General features: G+C 41.7%; 1 long non-coding RNA gene across 1 annotated transcript in view; it reads right to left on the bottom strand.

Moving 5' to 3' along the window:
- Positions 1-6641: 6641 nt before the first annotated feature.
- Positions 6642-21793, bottom strand: part of LOC117873596 — a 43845-nt gene continuing 28693 nt past the window's right edge. Inside the window, exons 3-4 of the long non-coding RNA XR_004644771.1 lie at positions 10695-10773; positions 6642-6861 (exon numbers count right to left, since the gene is read on the bottom strand). This is a non-coding gene — a long non-coding RNA (uncharacterized LOC117873596). The remainder of the gene's footprint in view (positions 6862-10694; positions 10774-21793) is intronic.

Here is a 21793-nt window from a genome sequence, read left to right as displayed (position 1 = left end):
GCTATTCCCGTAGACCAGGCCTAAGGCACAGGTAGAGTAGCACACTAACTCTTTTCCCAGAAGGCTCTGAAGGGTGGGGAAGGCGAGAAACAAAAAGCTTCACATTTGTAAGATACTTAATAGCGAGAGGCAGATATGAAAGAATCCACAACCGGAAACAGGATATGGTAGAAATACCAGTGTCCTCCCCATTTTGCGCTTTTCATAAGGGCATTGTCCCTGGATCTTACCGTACGAATCTCCATTTCATCCTCATTTTAATCGTCAACCTCTACCTAGAGTCCTTTAGCTGGTAGGTATCTGATAAATTATTTAAACCCTACTTTCAGGTCCTCTGCTTAATTTTTTTCCTTATCCTAGCAATCTTAAAATGTATTATGTTACAGCATTCCGAAAGTACTGCTAACACACTGGTTTTTTTAAGGTAATGCAATACAATGTTTTTGCAATGTACTGAACTATAAAAAGTTGTGATAGGCTATATGATGAAATATAATGTACAGAAACCTGTAATATAGGCTTACAAATAGCAATGTTTATGTTTTTATTAGTAGCCAGTTAAATGCCAGTGATGTCATATATAGAAGTTCTGTTCACAAAAACGGCCACTAAATTACAATACAGAATGATGTACTTTCAACTGTAAATAACAAGGCCAATTACATCAAGTGATTCATGTTTGAGTGAAATATTAATTTTATATATAAAAATTGAAATGTTATTTATATGTAATATTTTCTCCATTATGAGAGAGCTTTAAATATGTTCTTCAAATCACGAACAATCTCCTAGGGTATAGGCTGAAGATGATGTTCACACCAGTACTCCCCTTAAAGATAGGACGTGGAAGTAGCAAAGCCACAAAAATATATTTCCAAGTGGATGACTGTACAGACATAATTACTATTACTACTACCCTGCACTTACATAGAAACATTCATCCAAGGATCTCAAAGCATTATAAAAAGAATATTAAGTATATTATTCCTATTTTCATATTGAAGAATTTAGGCATGGAGAGGTTAAGTGATTTGTAATGGTCATAGCAGCAAGTGACTTGCAGAGTCAGGAAGAGAAAATTGACCTCATATCTGCCATAACTACTAGACCAATATGACGTTTTCTCAGGGCATCCAGAACTGTGACCTTGTTAGTTCTCTGCCTTATCAAAAGAGAGTTTTGCTGGTACTAAACTAATAATTCCCTGTCACCCTAGTCGGTTAGCCTGTCAGACAAACTCTTTGGGACATTAACAGCCCTTACTTTGCCTTACAAGTAACACTTGGTGCACCCCAGTTCCTGTACCTTGTGAAAGAGCCTTCCACTGCAGTATTCAGCCCCCATCAGTGGACACTCTCAGAAATTACCAAATCTGCTGTCTCCAAAGAGACAGTACACACACCAGCCTATTAGCTTAGCTGAGGATTCACACTTTACTTTAATATTACAGAACTGAGATGAATTTATAGTAAAACCAAGAATAAGTTTATTAAAAGTGAATAAAGATTTAAGCAATACTAACCAAAGAGAACAGAAACAGCAAATTGTTACAAATAAAATGAAAGTATAACTTGCTTTCTAGTGACTATAACTTAACTTAACCAGCTACAGTCTTGTCTAAGGTGGTTTTTCACCTAAAGCCACAGCTCAAAGTCACTAGCCCACATGGCTGGGGATCCACCAATCATGTATAAGGAAGGCTCTTACTACTTTGTTAACTCAGTTATGGATAACCCAGAAGTTCTGTCCCCTTCTTCTTATAATCCAGAAAACCTTTAATGGCTTTTCCTGTTGACTTAGCATGCAAACAAAGCTTGCTTTGTGTTGGCTTTTATCATGCTCAATTTACCCCAGAAACATAGACAGACAGGTAAACCAACATTCCTTTGCCTAAGAAAAACCTTGTCTATCAACCTGCCTGGTATGTTTAGTTAAAACATATTCTCAGTATACACATACAACTTTTTAATTGTTACCCATACATACATCGCACAATGATTATGATGACCGGTATGATATAAGCTTTCAACTGATACCTTACACAATATTATTTACAGATACATACCATAAGAGCAACATATTAGGTGTAGTGAGTTTGTCAGGCCTGACAGAAGCTGCTGTTTTGCAACTCAGAATGTGACATTCAGACCACTGAGAGGTTGTGTTACTGCTTGTTTTATAACCTTGAGTTCTCCAAGATGCTTCTGCTACTTGTGGCTCCCTGTTCTGATTCAACCACTTTGAATCCAAAAACCTGCCAGCAGTTATCAGAGACGTACTTTTATCTTTACCAGACCTGTTAACATAAGCAAATGACCCCAACACGCCCCCAGTCCCGACCTTACCAAACCTCTGTGCTCTGTAGTGTCCAGCCCACTCCTATAACATTCAGAGGAGTAATAAGATCCGTTTTCTCCTTTAAAGGGACAAACCCCACCAGCTTGCCACATTAACTGGAGTTAACATTCACTTTAATTCAAATTTATTTGAACTGGCTTTGTTTATTAACAAAAGAAGACAGGCTTTTAAGTGAGTTCAGGTATGAGAGATGAAGTTAGAAATGATTACAAGCAAATAAAAGTGAAAAACACGCCTAAAGTCTAAACCTTAATTTACTAAGGTACAGGCTTTGTTCAAGATGTTTTTTCTCATCCACAGTCTTCCAGCAAGATGGTGGCTGACCCCCACCTTGGTGAGGTTCTCTTTCAGATGCCCAGAAGTGCTGTACCTTTTGTCTTCTTAGGTGGAAGAGATAACTTGGAGTTTTCTGAGTATTTTTTTTATACTCTCATGAACCTTTGAAATTCATTCTTATGAGGGTTAAACCTCAAAGTAAAGTTTATACAAGCTGTAAGGAAGGTGACATGGATTCTCATGGTAAAGTAAGCTCCATGCTGTTTCCCACCCCTCCGCTTATGTTTGCTAAAAGGCAAATTGTTCCTTTTCCTGAAATCTCCTCTCCGTGCTGTCTTGATGGTCCTGTTTTCTACGTATATGTAAATTGAGGTAAGCCCACATTCCTTTGTTTAGGAAAGACTTGTTCACAAACTCCCCATGACATGCCTTCAAGCACATTTTAGTTATAAGTTTTAGTTTAAGCACATTTTACTTATAATTTCAACGTATAGCCATAACTCTTAATACACAACACATACATACATTAACAAGAATATTAATGATCAATGAGTTATTAGTTTTCAAGTGATATCTCACAAGGCATATTTGATTCAAAGATTATAACAATATCATGTAGGGTGTGAATACTGGGGTGCTCTGGGTCACACTGTTATATGACAGTGAACCCTTTCCCAGGAGGCACTTCCAGTAAGGCCTCTCAGGATCACAAGCATGCTGCCTCCAGTCTGCATAAAATGGAACCATGTAAAAAATTATGCAACAATGAAATATTCACAAGTTTTTAGCAATCTAGTACTAGGAGACGGTATTTGGGGATGCTGGAGGGGTGTGTGTGTACTGGGAGGGGGCATTGGGGGGGTGCTGGAGGGGGCTGCGTGGACCCCTCCAGCCCAATCACCCACACCCCCTTCCCCCCCAGAGCCCAGCTGCAGGGCCAGACACCCACATCCCCTCTCCTGACAGCCTAGCCACGGGGCTTGCTTCGCCTCTCCCCCCCAAAGCCCAGCCGCAGGCTTTGCTCTGTACAGCTTCATTACTGTCTTGCCAGGCAGAGACGACCCATATCTGCTGTTGGGGGGAGGGGCGCATAATTTAAAGGTTCAGCTGCCCCTGGAACAACTCGAGTCACGCCCCCACCTCTGCAGACGCTCCCCTTACTCTCAGTCTCTCTCTTCCCAGAAAGCAGCGGTGCCTTGCTCTTGCCTCTCCCCACGGGATCCCAGCTGCACCATGTCACTGAGCAGGACCAGCAAACCTGGGAACTGCAGCCCGCCCACATCCTAGCAGCAACCAGCAGCTCTTCAGCACCAATTCTCTGGGGAAAAAATGAAACTCTGTGCAGAACATTAATTTTGTGCAAATCCTGCATTGCACAGTGGTGCAGAATTCCCCCAAGAGGTAGGTTTAACACATACAGAAATGCAAGCATACTTTTGTATATGCACTTTTTAATATGTACACCATAATCCTTCTGCCTTAGTACTTTCATCTGTAAAAAAGAAATAGAACAATTTACTTTAAAGTTGAGTTGTGAAGATTAATATTTGTAAAGCACTTTGAAGTTAGAATATGCTGTATAGTTGGTTAAGCATTATTATTGACTATTTTCCCCAAACAGCCAAGAAAGACCTGTAGCTGGAATAGTTAGAGAACTATTTCCTGGAGTCTGTAGCAGAAAATGGCCTATAGATTGTCAGCCGGTGATAGTTTGGAATTTTCAAATGTAACTTGAATCTCTGAAGGAATCACAAAAAGAACAATCTTTCCACGCTTTTTCCAGGAATTTCCTTAAGAGCTTGATCAGTATTTAGAGCTCTAAACTACACATTCACTGGGCCTGGCTTTACATAATAGAGATACTCGGAGGCAAAGAAAGCAACAATCATTATAATTATAATTATATGTTGGCACTTACCTAGCATACTCTATACAAGAATCTCAAAACACTTTGCAAACTTCGTGAGAGTTGCTTCATATGAAGGAGAACAAGCAGATTTAAGAGATTTCAATTGTTTTATAGTCTCCTTTTCTAGCTTCATTTTGAGAATGACAGTAACTATATGATATAAGATATGGCCCTCATGCCAATGGCTGCTGATTTAAGCCATCCTTTCAAAAGGAATTTTCTACTTTTGTCACAAGTTCTTAAGCAGTCCAGCTCTATATCTAAGAGAGAGAGAGAGAGAGAGAGTGTGTGTGTGTGTGTGTGTGTGTGGCGGGGGGCTGGGGGTTGTTGTTGTTGGTGGTTTTTAAGATGATAGCTGTGACAGAATGTCAGGAAGTTGGTATAAATGAGTGCTGATGAGAAATTTTCTAACTTGTAGTTGAAACCCAATATAATTTATGGAAGCTCAATTAACTGATCCGTTGTTCTCCAAAGTAGCCATTCCAAGACCACTATGTTTTCAAGGGACACAAGAATCATTATCTGTGATGACTTTAACATAGAGAAATCTCATTTAGCAAAAGATGAGTATGTCCAAGATTGTGTCAACAAACTATTATAAGGTCATCTCAATCAGCCCCATTGTACAATCTACAGTATATAGAACACAAATCAGTCTTCAGGAAAAGAGGAAGAAATCCCTTGAATGATAATAAATTAGAATCAGTCTTCATGACATAAAACCTGAGTTTAACACTCCCTCTTCTGAAAATTTCACTGTAGTTTTTTTTTTTTTTTAAATACCTTTGGAAAGAATCATCAGAGAAAGAGGAAGATGTTCTTGTGTGTGGAATTTTGTGTTTACCCTCCTGCTCTGTAACAGGAAATATTTTAATGCAGTTCTTTCCTGAAAATTCTTCCACAACAACCATTTCAGTTATATATTAACCTAGATTTTAGTGAGGAGGCTTTTGTGAATATATAGATTCCAAGCATTTTCAGTGATATTTGAAAGGAGATATGCTTTATAAACTCCTTAGCAGGATAACTCTGAAGGGAGGATGAGGTCTTCTTGGAAAAGGCCCTGCCTCTGAGGAGGGGATTCTTAGAATACAGAGAAAAAGTCTCTGGTGCTACAGCCATTCCCTCATTCTTCAGTGCAGTGTGCACAAACAGAGCCTGCAAAATGGCTTTGTAGACTATCTGATATTGAGGTCACTTTTCCCCTTATTACTCACCTTTCTTCTCTCCAAATCTGCCATTTTGTGGTCCACTTAAATCACATATCAGAGGGGTAGCCGTGTTAGTCTGGATCTGTAAAAAGCAACAAAGAGTCCTGTGGCACCTATAGACTAACAGATGTATTGGAGCATAAGTTTTCGCATGCGTCTGACAAAGTGGGTATTCACCCACGAAAGCTTATGCTCCAATACATCTGTTATACTATAAGGTGTCACAGGACTCTTTGTTGCTTTTTAAATCATATAGTGATTCATAGATTTTAAGATTTAAGGGAGTATTGTGAATCTAGTCTGACTTCCTACATGACACCGGTATCAAATCCAAAATTCCTGGCTGAGCTAGCACACACCTTTTAGAGAATTCAAGTGATAGAGAATCGCCCCCCACCCCCTCACTCCCAAATCGCTACATAATTTGTTCCAATGGTTATATACGCTCTGTAAAATATTTGCACCTTATTTCAAGTTTGAATTTGTCTAGCTTCAATCCCTGTCATTTGATCTTGTTATGCTTTTGCTAGATTAAAGAACTCTCTACTATCAGAAATCTTCTCCCAGTGTAGGTATCTACAGACTATAATCAAGTCACCTCTTAAACTCCTCACTGTCGAGCTAAATCTATTGAGTTTCGTTAGTGTCTCACTGTGAGGTAGGTTTTCAAACCTTCAATCATTCTTGTAGCTCTTACTGTATTTGAATTTCCAAATGTAGTGCAACCACTCTTCTGAAAATAGTTTTGGGGGGAGGAAATAAGAATGATGATTAATCTAATTTAGGGACTATTTTGAGAGTCAATAACAATAATAGATTTTAAAATGAAAACCTAACTAAATAAGCAATATTTTAAAATATATTTATATATAGATATAAAAATTGACACAAAAGTATGAAAATAATTTAGTAAGCAATAAAGACTCAATAAGCTTAGCTACAATAAAAAAAATTACAAAAAAGTTAATATATAGCAATTCACTATGAAGGCTCTTCCATTAATTATCTGGTCAGCTTTCAGCAGTTTAGGATCCAAATAAGCAATATTTTCATTAGCTTCTGATCACTCAGACCATCTGTGCAAGATTGTAGAATCCTTAGTTTTACCTGCAATGAGAATAATACATGTAAAATCAAGGCTTTAAAAGTTATCTTGAGATCCATTCCAAAATACCAAATATTTACCACAGGTCATAATCCACGTTTTCCTTACCCCATCAAGCTCTATTGGCCAATTTTCTACATATTTTTACACTTCTAATTTTTCTAAGCACTCAACAAATGCACACGGTAACACAATATTTATCAAAATAAAACAGAAATCAAACTTTTGAAAGAGTAGCCCCAAGCAACTGCTAAAAAACAGAAAGAAGATTTCTTACTTTTATTAGAAGTTTAGACTGAACTAGAGGCTGAAGGTTCTATAGTGTATTAGTAACCCAGTTTCCTTCAGGATATAGCTTTTGGAAACCGACCAAGACAAATTTTAACTCCTGTACAATTCAAAGACTGTTTGCCAAGCAACCATCTTTTCCTCATACAAAATCCTTTCTTAAACTAATTTCTGCCACAAAGCCTAGAAGAGGTGAATAAAATTAATATATTCGTTTACTAATTGAATCATAACTCACTGTGTCACCACATCATATAATTTATATGACCCAGTCCAAATCTATCCTATTTCCCCCTTTAGTTTGCTCTCACGATATATCATTCATTCAAACTCTGGATTGCAAACTCTTTAGAGTAGGATCTTTGTCTCTTTTGCAAGGTTCCCACACACCTTTGATTAGTTGCCATATAATTATATTATACCATTCATTCAAAAGCATCTGGTGGTCCGGATTTGCCCCCCAGTCTGCCTATTGTCTACCCTGATATACAGCCTCAGTACAGAAAGTAAACTGAAGGATATCAAAGCTACTGGAGCTTTAAAGTTTACTGTGGACAAGTTACATTTCTACTGAAGATAAGTATACCTCTACCCCGATATAACACGACCCGATATAACATGAATTTGGATATAATGCGGTAAAGCAGCGCTCGGGGGGGGGGGGGGGGGGCAGGGCTTCACACTCCGGCGGATCAAAGCAAGTTCGATATAACGCAGTTTCACCTATAAACGCAGTAAGATTTTTTTTGGCTCCCGAGGACAGCGTTATATGGGGGTAGAGGTGTAGTTCGCAACAAACTTGGAGCCTACCACTGGTTTGCATTTGTTTATTCATTTACACCTCGTAAAGAGCAATCATTCTGATTTGGTAGAGTTTTGTATTCACCTATGTCATAACTATAAAGGGAAGGGTAATAGCTGTCCTGTGTACAGTACCATAAAGCCCCTCCTGGCCAGAGACTCCAAAATCCTTTTCCCTGTAAAGGGTTAAGAAGCTCAGGTAACCTGGCTGGCATCTGACCTAAAGGACCAATAAGGGGACAAGATACTTTCAAATCTTGGGGGGGGGGAGACTGTTGTTTGTGTTCTTTGTTTGAGAGTGTGTTCTCGGGACTGAGAGGGACCAGACATCAATCCAGGTTCTCCACATCTTTCTAAACAAGTCTCTCCTATTTCAAACTTGTAAGTAAATAGCCAGGCAAGGCGTCTTAGTTTTCCTTTGTTTTCTCAACTTGTAAATGTACCTTTTACTAGAGTGTTTATCTTTGTTTGCTGTACTTTGAACCTGAGACTAGAGGGGAGTCCTCTGAGCTCTTTAAGTTTGATTACCCTGTAAGGTTAATTTCCATACTGATTTTACAGAGATGATTTTTACCTTTTTCTTTAATTAAAAGCCTTCTTTTTAAGAACCTGATTGATTTTTCCTTGTTTTAAGATCCAAGGGTTTTGGATCTTGATTTACCAGGAGTTGGTGGGAGGAAGGAGGGGGGATGGTTAATTTCTCCCTGTTGTAGATCCCAGGGGGGTTGGAACTTGATTCACCAGGAGTTGGTGGGAGGAAGGAGGGGGAATGGTTAATTTCTCCTTGTTTTAAGATCCAAGGGGTTTGGATTTGTTTTCACCAGGGATTTGGTGAAGGTTTTTTCAAGGCTTCCCAGGAAGGGAATCCATTGAAATGGTGGCAGCCGAACCAGAGCTAAGCTGGTAGTTAAGCTTAGAAGTTTTTCATGCAGGCCCCTACATTTGTACCCTAAAGTTCAAAGTGGGGATCCAGCCTTGACAACCTACTACAGATATAAAGGACTACATAACTAATTACCGGTAGGCCCCTAATGGCTACCATAATGGAAATGAAAGAGAGGTTTAATATTTGTACAGTTAAGTCATCCTCTACAGAGAAAAGGTGCAAGGAAATCTAACTCATACAAAGGCATCATTTGGTACTTGGCTTTTGCAGGATCAGTTGGAACATCCCTCTTTTTTCCCAAGTGAAGAACTATTCCTATAGTACAGATGCTAATGGTATTTCCCAAGTACTGTAATAATCAACAAAAGCTTGTATAATAAAGAGAACAGTAAAGGCAAGTTCTAGGTTCTGCATGTTACCCAAATTAATTAACTAGATGAAAAACAAACTTCCCTCCAAGAACCTGACTATTCATTGAATTCAAATGTTACTAATTATTTGTGGGGGATGGAAGTACCATAAGGATAGAAAAACAAGGAATAAGATTAGTTGCTGAAGTCAGGTCAAAAACAGGGTTTAGTTGCTCATGCTATCAATAAGTTTTATTTTGAGAGCCTGCCTGGCAGTCAAAAATGAAAAAGTAATGTTAGCACATATTATATCAATTATATGTAATAAAGCTGCATAATACCAACTAGAATTAGTAATGTTTTGTTTGTTTCAATACAAATTCAGCGAGAACACAGTGTAAGGGGAGAATGTTTTTCTTTAGCCAATTTCATATGGAAACAGCAACATGTATAAATGTAATGCTATATGCAGTGCAAAAAAAAAAAAAAAATACATTCTCTACCATTATGTTGCATTTACTTAAACACATGTCAGAAAAGACATGGTTTCCAAGAAATATGAAGTCTGATTGATTACAACATTCAAATTAATGCAGTGTGATAATATGAATAGAAAACTGGATAAAAGAAACATACTAGCTCCATTTGTGTTATTGTGCACAGATTCACACACTCCGATACCCAGGACTATGCCCCAACTAAAAACAAGCAAACAAAATATTATTCTTCTATTGATTCCTCCCACCCTAGAACAGATGAAGGCAGAACTGATTTACTTCTGTTGCTCCACAGCAGATCCTCAGCAGCAACTGCAGTGAACTGTCATTATTCTGGTAAATTTCACTCTGGTGCTTCCCTTCCACAGAAGGGTCAGAAAAATTAAACAAAGGTCACATCATTTCTACTTAGCTGCTGCTGGCTTCATATTTCCTTACTAGTAACAAGTGGGAGAATAATTGTCAAACTTGGTCAAATTTTCATATTCACAGTACAGTATAACCTCAGAGTTATGAACCCCAGAGTTACAAACTGATTGGTCAACCACACACCTCATTTGGAACCGGAAGTACTCAATCAAGCAGCAGCAGAGACCAAAATAATAATAATAATAATTTTTAAAAAGGAAATACAGTACAGTACTGTGTTAAATATAAACTACTAAAAAAAAATGAAGAGAAAGTTTAAAAAAAGATTTCACAAGGAAACTGTTTCTGTGCTTCTTTCATTTAAATTAGGATAGTTAAAAGCAGCATTTTGCTTCTGCAGAGTAAAGTTTCAAAGCTGTATAAATCAATGTTCAGCTGTAAACTTTTGAAAGAACGGCCATAACATTTCGTTCAGAGTTGCAAATATTTCCATTCCCAAAGTGTTCATAAGTCTCAGGGTCTAGTGTAAGTACATTTTATTACTTACCCAAAATAAGAACACTTTGGTCAGTATGTTGGGGTTAAAGCCTCTAAAAAACATAGATAAAATTCAACCATGTAATAAGCTTGCAGTTACTATTTACTTTAATAGGAATTACATCTGGTTAGTCCAGGGTTGAATGTGATCCGGTAGGGTCCAGGACAGGAGGATAATGTTTCTTGCTGAAAATAAAGAATGGATAAATTATAGCAGCTGCTGACCTACCCATTTATAATCTCATTTAATCTCTAGGAACTCTCAACATAAATATCTTATACTATTTTATGTTTCTCCTCATCTTTTGACCTTGCCACTAGCTATTAATAAAAAATTGACTCTAGTCTCCCTAAATCAGACCCATTCTATCATCTTCTGAAACACACAGCTTCCTCAGTCCATGTTCTTTCTCTCCAGAATCCATATTTGCTAACCCTGTCCCTCACGATCCATCTGTGGACAGCTCAGCCCTATCTTTTGTTTGCCAACTGGTCAATGTTCAACGCTACAAACTCATACATCCTCCCAGACTACCCACACTGCTTTGTAAATTAATCATTTCTGTGATCTCAAATCCCATTTGTAATTGTCTGGAGAGTGGCAAGTGATCTCCAAGGTATGCAAATAAAATATGTGTCAAGTCAACTCTATGTCTATAAAAACAGTCTCAAGGGTATAAAAACCTATTTCTTTTGGAAATTATAATAGAAGGCACTGGGTAGCAATTAGTATCTCTTATATTAAGCTGTCCATGCTGCCTAGCATTTGGTCAAAAATATTTTAAAAAATGGTTACTAACTTCCATAACTGTTGTTCTTTGAGTTGTGTTGCACATGTCCATTCCACTGTAGGTGTGTGTGTGTGTGTGCCCTGAGCACAGCTGCTGAAAAATTTTCCCTCAGTGGTACCAATTGGGGCAGCTTGAGTGCTCTCTGGTGCGCCGCGCTCATAGCACTGGTATAAAGTTCCCAGCCGACTCCACACCTCCTTTCCAGAAACTCCAATGTCGAGGGCAGGAGGGTGGGTTATGATGCAACATATCGTGAAGAAAAACAGTTATGGAAGGTTATTACCATTTTTTCTTCTTCAAGTGATTGCACATATGCATTCCACTCTAAGTAACTCCCAACAGTTGATTAGGTGGAGGGATTGGAGTTCATGGTCACACTGATTGCAGGACAGCTAACCAAATTTCCAATCATCTCTGGACTGCTGAGTGATGGCACAGTGGGAGGAGAACGTGTTCACTGATGACCAGGTTGCTGCTTTACAAATATTCTGAATCTGCACTAGGTATACTGCTGAAGAATCTTGCAAGTTTGTGGAATGAGCAGTCAGGATAGCCGAAGGCAGAACACCCACTTGACTGTAACAAGTACAAATGCATGAAGTGATCCAGGACAAAATTGTCTGTGAAGATTGGGAGACTCTTCATCCTGCCTGCTACCACTATGAACAAGTTGGATGGACTTTTGGAATGGTTTAGTCCTTTCTATGTAGAAAACTAGGGCTCATCTAATGTCCAGTGAGTGAAGGCACTGTTTCTTCCTATTTGCATGTGGCTTCGGGTAAAAGACAGGAAGGTAGATTGCTTGATTGCTATGAAATTGCGAAACCACTTTTGGGAGGAAACTGTGGTGAGGATGTAACTGCATTATTTTTAAAGGGGTGTACAGAGGCTGTAGATGTGAGGTCACGGAGCTCCGAGACCCTTCTGGCCAAATTGATGGCCACATAGGCCTTGGCTACACTACAAAGTTTTGTCAACGCAAGTTATGCTGACATACAGCCACCACTATAATTAAACGGCTGTTGGATGTCCACACTATGCTCCTTGTGTTGGTGGAACGCACCCACAATAGCAGCTCTTGCATCGACAGAGAGCAGTGCACTGTGGGTAGCTATCCTACTGTGCAGCTGGACGCAGGGTGCTTTGGGAAGGGTTTGCAATGCCTCATGGGGCAGGTACAGCGTCACATGATGAGGGTTTCTCAATTCCATCATTCCATGGGCATCCTACTAGATTGCCAGCTGCTTTTCAAGTGCCCTGGTAACCTGCAAACCAGACATCTCTGTCAGAAAACATGGTTCCTGCACTGCTGTTCAGTATTGTGCTGTGCATTATGAACACAAGGCTATAAAAGGAGCCCATTGGGGGGGCTATTCGGCTGGGGAATAGCCTTATAGCCTTGTGTTCATAATGCACAGCACAATATTGAACAGCAGTGCAGGAACCATGTTTTCTGACAGAGATGTCTGGTTTGCAGGTTACCAGGGCACTTGAGCATATTAACAATGAGCCACAATAATGTGTGTTGCTGTAGTGTGCTGAGCCTGGCATTGTTTGCTTGCACTGTGCTATGAACCTTGTAATGATTGCTGTGTGTGCCCAAAAAGTAACAAATTTGAAATCACTTTTAAAAGTAGCACTCGGTACATGACCAAACTGACATGGCTGAACACTAACACAAGAAGCCCACAAAACTGTGTACGTGTGTATGGGGGTAGGGTGGGGAGTGCGTGAAAGGGAGTGTATGTGTGAGAGAGAGAGACAGCATGTTGGGGAAGTGTGTGCATTGGGGGCGAGTGAATGTGTTGGCACACTGTCTCTTTAAGTTCAGACAGCAGCTGGAAGCAACCAATCCTGAGGCAGAAGCTGGTGTACAGACAGTTAGTGTCCCCATTCCCCCACCCCAGCTCAGTGGAGACCGGGACACCAGCAGTAGAAGGGGACACCCGACATCAGCCCCTGCCTCACTCTCTGGCTCTGCTCAGCAAAGCAGTCTCTCTCTGCCCCAGGAGCACTTCGTCCTGCCTGCCTGCCGCTGCGGTCCTACTGCTGAGGAGAACGGGATTCTGCATTAATGTTTTGATTCCATGATTCCCTCAAGTTCTCCCACAGCCTCTTTTCCCCACAGACCAAGAGACCCAACCTCTCCCCTGTAGTCCAGGCAGGAGTTTGTTTGCTGCCAAGAGCCAGCATGCTCAGCTGGTTAGTAGCTATGTGAGTTCTCCACGCTGAGCAGTTTCAAAATTTGAAAGGAGAGCTTTGAGAGGAGAGGGGCGCATGCCTGTGTAGCTGGATGCAAAGCAGCAGAGTTCAAAACAGTGAGCAGAGCGGTCATGGTGGGCATTGTGGGATACCTCCTGCAGGCCAGTTACGCTGACGTAACAGATGCAGCGTTTACACTGATGCTGTGTCAATCTAACTTTGCCATAAAAAGCTCTACGCCTCTCATCAAGTCAGCAAAGCAGGAGAGTTTTGTCGATGGGAGGGGCATCATAGTGTGTACACCTCCACTGTTTTGTTGAGAAAAGCTGCCTTTTGCTGACAAAACTGTGTAGTGTACACATGGCCTAAGAAAACTACTTTTCAGGACAGATACAAGAAGAAGCACATTGCCAATGGTTTAAATGGAGGGCCCATGAGCTTTAATAAGACCAAGTTCAGGTGCCAGGGAGGAACTGGCTCTCTTACTTGAGGGCAAAGCCTTTCTAGGCCCTTCAGGAATTGAACAGACATGTTATGTGGAAACAAGGACTGGTTATCCAACCAGGAGTGGAAGGCTGATCTTGCTGCAAGGTGAACCTTGATAGAGGAGATAGCTAAGCCTTGCAGCTTCATGTGCAAGAGATACAAGAAATTCTCAAATAAGGATGACCGTGTGGGCGAGACCCTGTGTTGGGATGCCCAGACAGAAAACGATTTCTGTTTTGAAAGGTAAGTAGCCCTGGTGGAGGCTTCCTATTACCTAGTAGGACCTGACAAACCTACTCCGAGCAAGCCTGCTCTCTGGGATTTAGTCATGAAGCTTCCAGGCTGTTAGGGAGGGGAGCTCAGGTTCACATGGAGCAGTGAACCGTGATCCTTAGAGATCAGGTCTGGGTGTAATGGAAGTGAGATTGGGGTCACTACTGAGAAGCATTGCAGAGTGGCGAACCAGTGTGACAGGGCCATGCTAGGGCTAGCAGAATGACCCAGTCTTGGTCCCGCTTGATTTTTAACAGTACTCCATTCAAGAGCGGGATGGGAGGGAAAGCGTAGTAAAGGTGTTTTGTCCATGGTAGCAGAAAGACATCCATGATAGCCCCCAGACTGTGGCCATGTAGGGAGCAGAATTGATGACACTTTCTATTGTACTGGATTGCAAATTGGTCTGTCTGGGGAATCCGCCATTTCTTGAAAATGCCCCTTCCCACAGCTGGACAAAGGGACCACTCGTGGTAACTGGAAAAAGTCCTGCTGAGGCAAGCTGCCAGCTCATTTTGCGCCTGCGACTAGAGCCATTGTCAAGTGAGGGCATATAAAAGGAACGCCTGCACAAACAGTGAGAGGATCCAACCACCAATTGAGGGAGACAAGGACCCTATGGAGATACTGTGAGTGTAGTGTCCAGATGGTGGCGGTTTGGGGAGTACACTGAGGCCAACCACATCTGGAGGGGCCTGAGGTGTAACCTGGCACGTTGTACCACATAAGTGCATGAAGCCATGTGCCCTAAAAGCCTCATGCAATTTTGGGCTGTTGTGATGGGATGACCTTTGAGGTGTGTTATCAGGAATGTGATTGACTGGAAACTTCCCTCTGGGAGGTAGGTCCTGACCTGAGTAGAGTCAAACACCACGCCAATAAACTCTATCCTCTGCACCAGAGTGAGGGTAGATTTCTCCCCATTTATAAGAAGGCCTAGGGCCTTGAACGGTGACTGGATGAGTTGAATGCTGGATGCTACCTGAGCCCAAGACCGGCCCTTGATTAGTCAGTCATCCAGATAAGGGTAGACCTGCATCCCTAACATCCTCAGAAAGACTGACACTACCGGCATACATTTTGTAAACACCCATGGAACTGCAGATAGGCTGAACGGGAGGACCATGAATTGGTAATGCGAGTGGTTCACTACAAATCTGAGGAAACTTCTGTGATCTTGGTACATCTATATATGAAAAAATGTGTCTTAAATTGAGGGTAGTGTACCAGTCCTCGGGATCCAGGAAAGGGATAATGGATGCCAGGGTGACCACGTGGAACTTTATTTTCTGTTAAGTTTGTGCAGGTCTAGAATCAGTGAGGGACTTCCCTTGGCTTTTGGGATTGGAAATAGTGGGAGTAGAGCCCCTTCCCCCTTAAATTCTATGGAACCTCTTCCACAACTCCCACCCAAAGGAGAGATAGAACCTCTTGGACCAGAAGTTCTTCATGAGAGGGGTCCCTGGAGAAGGATGGGGACGGAGAGGAGGAAGGAGGAGTGGAAATAAACTGGAGGGTATATCCCACTTCCACCATGCTCAACACTCAACGGTCCATGGTGATACGGGACCCTGCACTGCAGAAGAGGGAAAGTCAGTTTGTAAACAAAGGAGAAACAGGGCTTGGCATCATGGGAACTGGTACAGAGTCCTCGAATGTCCTATCAAAACACTTATTTAGAACCCCCAGGATGTCTGGGTGGGGCAGGCTTTGACGTTGAAGTAGAAGAGGTGCTGACTTACATCGAAAATCCCTGCTTCTTTTCTCTGTGGATCCTGATGGACAGAATATCAAACAAGCTGTTGGGGCCTGTTGTGCTTCCTTGAAGTTGCTGGTGTGTACAAACCAAGTGACTTAAGGGTCTCCCTGGAGTCTTTTAACCCATGAAGCTTCACATCAGTCTGTTGTGAAAAACTCCCTCAAAAAGTAGGTGCTGAAGGGTTTGCTGGACCTCCTGTGGGAGACCTGAGGACTGAAGCCATGAACTCCTGCGCATAGCCACTGCCAAAGCCATGGACCTGGCCATCAAGTCAGACGCATCCAAAGCAGCTTGCAACAATGCCCTCGCTACTGATTTTCCCTCATCCACCAATGAAGAGAACTCTTACCTGGCCTCTTGTGGGAGCAAGTTCTTGAACTTCTGCATGGAATCCCACATGTTGAAATCATATCTGCCCAGCAGCACCTGCTGGTTTGTAATCCTGGGTTGTAACCCCCTAGTAGAATAAACTTTTCTACTGAACAAATCCAATTTCTTGGAGACCTTTGCTTTTGGAGTTTCACTCTGATGACCCTATAGTTCTCTTTCACTGGCACTGGATACTACCAGGGCTCCCGGGGGATGGAGAGGGATAAGGGTGTACAGGAACTCATAACCCTAGGCAGAAACAAAGTACTTTCGCTCAGCCCTTTTCTGACAGATTTATGTTACCCCCATTGGGGGGGGCAATTTTTATTCTGACTGTGACACTTTTTGAAATGGGAGGGATGCAGGGGTCTGACACAAGGCTTTAACAGGGTCCATAATGGCCTCATTGAGAGGCAGGGCTACCCCTGAAGTGCTCACAGCAGCTACAATGTCAACTAAGCTGTGGGAGGATTCTTTCATTAACTCCACCTGTTTGCCCAGATTTAAGGCCATCCTTTTCAACAACTCTTGGTGAGCCTTATAGTTATCCGGAGGATGTGACACGCCCGCTCCTGAAACAGCCTCGTCAGGGGAGGAGGAGGAGGACAGCACCAGTTGAGGACATTCTCCCTTTCTTTCTTCCTGCAGGATCCCATTGAACAGTCTCCTGTAATTCTGTGCCAGGCTCAGTACCTGAGTCCAGGCCGGTTGCAGTTAGATTGGATGGTGATGCCCTTCGTTCTGAGGCCACCAAATAGGAGCACCTAGAGTAAGCTCCGAAAACTGGGGAGAAACCGCATGGGTTCCAAAATGTCCACTGGACAAGCATAGGTCCCCAATGATGACCTGACCATGCACTCAATGCTACCCCTGTTCCAGGTCCATGGAAGGGTAGGAGTGTCTGGGGGAGCAGGTGGGATGACTCCTCGAACAAGAGGAGTAAGACTAGACCTCTGACTCAGAAGACGACTCTATCCGGTGACCATGGAGGTGTGGATCCCACCAGTGCCAGAGACAGGTGCAGTGGTGAAGATGGTACCAAAGGGCTGGTACTGAACAATGACCAGAACCAATGGGTTCCTTCCTGATCACCTGCACTGATACTGCTGACTTTTGTACTGCCAGTGATACTGGTACCAACAGTGATAGAAGGTCTCTGGCAGCAGCAAACGCCTCTGGCGAGATTGGCACTGAGATAGTGTAGGTACCATACTATATTGCAGATGTAGTCTCATCCGGTATCAGACTCCTGGTACCTGCATAAGTGCCTGAGTGAACGATGCTGACTTCTGCAGTACTGAGACAGAGGACTGCCCTCACTTAGGTTGCACTCTACTCTGATCCTCATGCCTGGCCATCTTCAGTGCAGGAGATCGTCCTCTCTTGACCAGCTGTTTTGTTTTTTTTGTTTTTTTGCCTTTTCCTAGGCACTGTGAAGGGTGAATGGTGCTGGGACGCTAGTAAAGTAGGACGAGCATTCCTTACCAATGCCGAGGCATTCTGTGCAGTCAGATTGGCCTGGCTCAGATGGAGGTCTCAGTGCCGCCCCATGAGCAAAAATTTCAGCCTGGTCTCCCATTACTTCTTTGTGCAAGGCTTAAAATCTCTGCAGGTTTGGCAGCAGTCCCCCTTGTGAGAATCTCCCTGGCACTTCAGGCAGATTGAGTGCGGATCGCTCAGTCTTGTTGCAGGAAGCATGGGCTTAAAGCCTGGTGATCAAGGTAATGAACAAAAACTCCCTTAACTCAGTAAGTTACAAACTTATACTAAAACTGACTAACTAACAAATTATGTACAAATATACAAAAAACAAGACTACTGAGAGAGCTTCCCAAAGCAAGGATAACAGTTCCAGCAACTGTCACAGACGATAAGGAAATGAGGGGGCACAGGATCAGCGGGGTGCTTTATGGCAGTCCTATGAGCGTGTGGCACCAGAAGGCATTTGAGCTGCCCTGATGGGTACCACTGAGAGAATTTTTTCTGGTGACTGTGCTCAGGGTATGCACACATTTAGAGTGGAATGCACATGTGCAATCACTCGAAGAAGAACTATAAAGATTGAAATGAAGAGATTAATTTATTCTATTGTAAAGATTCCATATATATTTAAGTAAAATCAGTTGCTGTTGAAGTCTATTACCATGGCAGCTAAAATGGCTAGATAGGATGCAACAAATGATCAAAGACAACTTTCAGAGGAAGGAAATTATTTGGGGAGGTTTGTGGTGAAGAACCTATATCTGGGCAGCCCCACCAGACAACCTAGGATCCAATAAAAATGGAAAGGGTATGCGAGTATAAAATACTCAAAAGGTTGTAGGGTTTTATGTGTTTCTTTGGACTTTGGGTGGTAGGTTGTTGTTGTTTTTTTGGTTGGTTGGTTGAGATTTTTTGCATCAAACAGTTTTTCAATTAAACTTAAAAAAGCAAAACAAAACCAAAACCTTTCAACCTTGCTCATTCAGTTTTAGAGTAGGCTGGGGTCTAGACAAGAATCAGCATATCTTTATATGTGACTAGATTCATTGGAACTAAGACTTAAAGCTAGGTGTTGTCTGTGTATTGATGGCATTGGAGCTTGTAGCACGTAACAAATTGTCCAAGAAGTCTCATATAAATGTTGAAAAGGGATGAAGACGGATCGATTCTTGTGCAATTCTAAAAGTGAAAACTCTTGGAAGGAGGAGGAGTTGCCCATCACAACACTCTGACATCTATATAAGAAAAAAAATAGTGTTTTCCATACACTGCTACTTTAGTAGCACAGGAATTGAATGCAAGTCTATGGCACTCATGATTTGATTATATATTAAACTGCAGATATACCCAACATACTATCAGGACTCAAATTTTCCCTCTCTCCATTGTCACAAGGAGGAATCCATTTAACAAAATAGTCTCAGTACCTTTTCCTCATCTGAAGCATCACTGTAAAGTCTCTAGGATGCAGACACTGTCTAAACTGATGCACTTTTCAGAAACCTCAACTAAGAAAAGTGAGCAGAGGAAGGCAGGAGAAATGTAGAATTTCCATTGTTATTTTGTCACAACCTTAATGTTATTTTGAAGCATTTTTTCTATTAAGTTTATTCCTTTTAAAATAGTACTATATTAAAGAACTAGATTGGAAAGAGGAATAAAGCCCATCATTTATTATATTCATTTCCACTTCTGTTTCCTCAGTTTCAACAAATTGAAAATGGTTCACAAAAATGTCAGTAGTAAAAACAAAAACCAAATAACATTATTTTTACATAATTATTTCTTTTTTTTAAATACTGGTTTCAATCCAAGTTGAATTTTTAATGGTCAAGCTATAAACATATTAATGACAGTGCTGAAATGTGGGCATTACTATAGAAAATCCTGTCTAAAGCAGAAAAGCACAAGGGGCAATATAGTAACACAACCAGATAGTTAGATATATGAAACACAGACTCAAAAGAGAAAGAGAGTAAAGATATGGACAGTGAACAGGAAACAATCTTTTATACTACAGCCGAGTTGATGTGAGCGTCCCATGTGATACAGCCGAGGCATTAGTGCTTTGTAAAAGCATGTAATGACTCCAAGTTGCTGCCCTCAAGGGGTGAAACTGACCTGAGACTGGTTATCATTGCTGCCACAATTCTGGTAATACAAGCTTTAATTTAAACCTCAAGTGACAATTCCGAGAAACACATAAAGACAACTAGAGTATTTTAAAATAATTCTTCAGAACTCTAATAGACCTAATATGTTGGTATCAAAAGGGGGGGGGGAGAGAATGTAGGGCCTTTTCAAAGATGTATATCTATTCAAAGTAGAAATCAAGACATTTTGTAAAATCCACTTTGTGAAGTATGGCCTCGCCAATACTAGAAGGAAAGATAGGAAAGTCCATTGATGAAATGATTGACTGATGAGACACTCAGACACAACCTACCCAAAAAAAAAAAAAAAAAAAAGCCAACCTCTAAGTACACATTAGACCTAATGAAGCATAGATCACTAACTATTCCTACTAGATAGATTTGTGTTTCTGTTAGGACAATTTCATAAACATAAGTTGTGATGGCCCACATGATTTAAAAGGCTCTATGTGCTCTAACAAGGACAGAGTTGCTAATCCATAACTAATTAATTTTTCCTTTAATACATAACACTTTTAGATCCATAATCTAAACAAAAACTCTCATTAACTTAGAGTGAAGGTTACTAAAGTAATTTACACAGCCCTATTGCAAAATGTATAACTAACATTAAAAAGACCAGAATGACCTGTTTGCACTGTCACCTGATTTCTGTCATCCTTACAGTGGATATATTCAGTTAACTTAGGGTTACCATATGTCCAGTTTTTCCCGGACATGTCCGGCTTTTCGGCAATCAAACTCCCGTCCGGGGGGAATTGCCAAAAAAACGAACATGTCCGGGAAAAATACTGGCCGGGCACTTCCTCTCCCGCGGCTGCTCTGCTCCTCCCCTGACTCAGACTTCGGCTCTGTTTAAGAGCCAAACTGCCCGAGTCAGCACTACCAGCTTCGGGCAGTCCCCGTGCCTCCGGACCCCAGCCGCCGGCCGGGCACTTCCCCTCCTGGGCTCCAGCTGCTCTGCTCCTCCCCTGACTCTTCGGCTCTGTTTCAGAGCCGAGCTGCCCAAGCCAGCGCTACCGGCTTCGGGCAGCCCCCTTGCCTCTGGAGCCGCCAACCAGGCACTTCCCTTCCCAGGCTCCAGCTGCTCTGCTCCGGCGGCGCAGGGTCCGGAGGCAAGGGGGCTGCCCGAAGCCAGTAGCGCTGGCTCGGGCAGCTTGGCTCTTAAACAGAGCCGAAGGCCGAGTCAGCCAGGGCCCGTGGAGTGTCCTCTTTTTTTATTTTTTAAATATGGTAACCCTAGTTAACTTCAGTGCTGATGTGAAAAGTAACCTTAGACATCCACAAAGAAGGTGTCTTGACTTTGACCCACAAGTCATATTTAAGAATACTTCAACACAAATAAGTCTTAATTATGTAATTAGAAAGGTATAGAAAGAGTTTGTAAGCACATCACACAGCCAGGCCTAGAAGTTCACATAGAAAACCTTATGTAGCTGTTATATACATTATATACCTATGTTTTCCCCAGTGTCAAGCTAAGTGTGCAGGAAGAGCATTCCACTTTACTCTCCTCCTAGTGTGCACAACAACAGAGATCCTCTCCTTCCAGCCTTGAGGAGGAATATGGCTCTCCTCCTGGTTCTTACTAAGGTTTGCAAGAGTGTGAAGGTTCCCTCCTTCATTCCTTTGAAAGTGTGCACATTAGCTTATAAAAAGAACAGGAGTACTTGTGGCACCTTAGAGACTAA

Source organism: Trachemys scripta, chromosome 2 (assembly GCF_013100865.1).
Source record: "Trachemys scripta elegans isolate TJP31775 chromosome 2, CAS_Tse_1.0, whole genome shotgun sequence".
Classification (NCBI taxonomy): domain Eukaryota; kingdom Metazoa; phylum Chordata; order Testudines; family Emydidae; genus Trachemys; species Trachemys scripta.
This window is presented reverse-complemented; position numbering and strand designations above follow the sequence as displayed.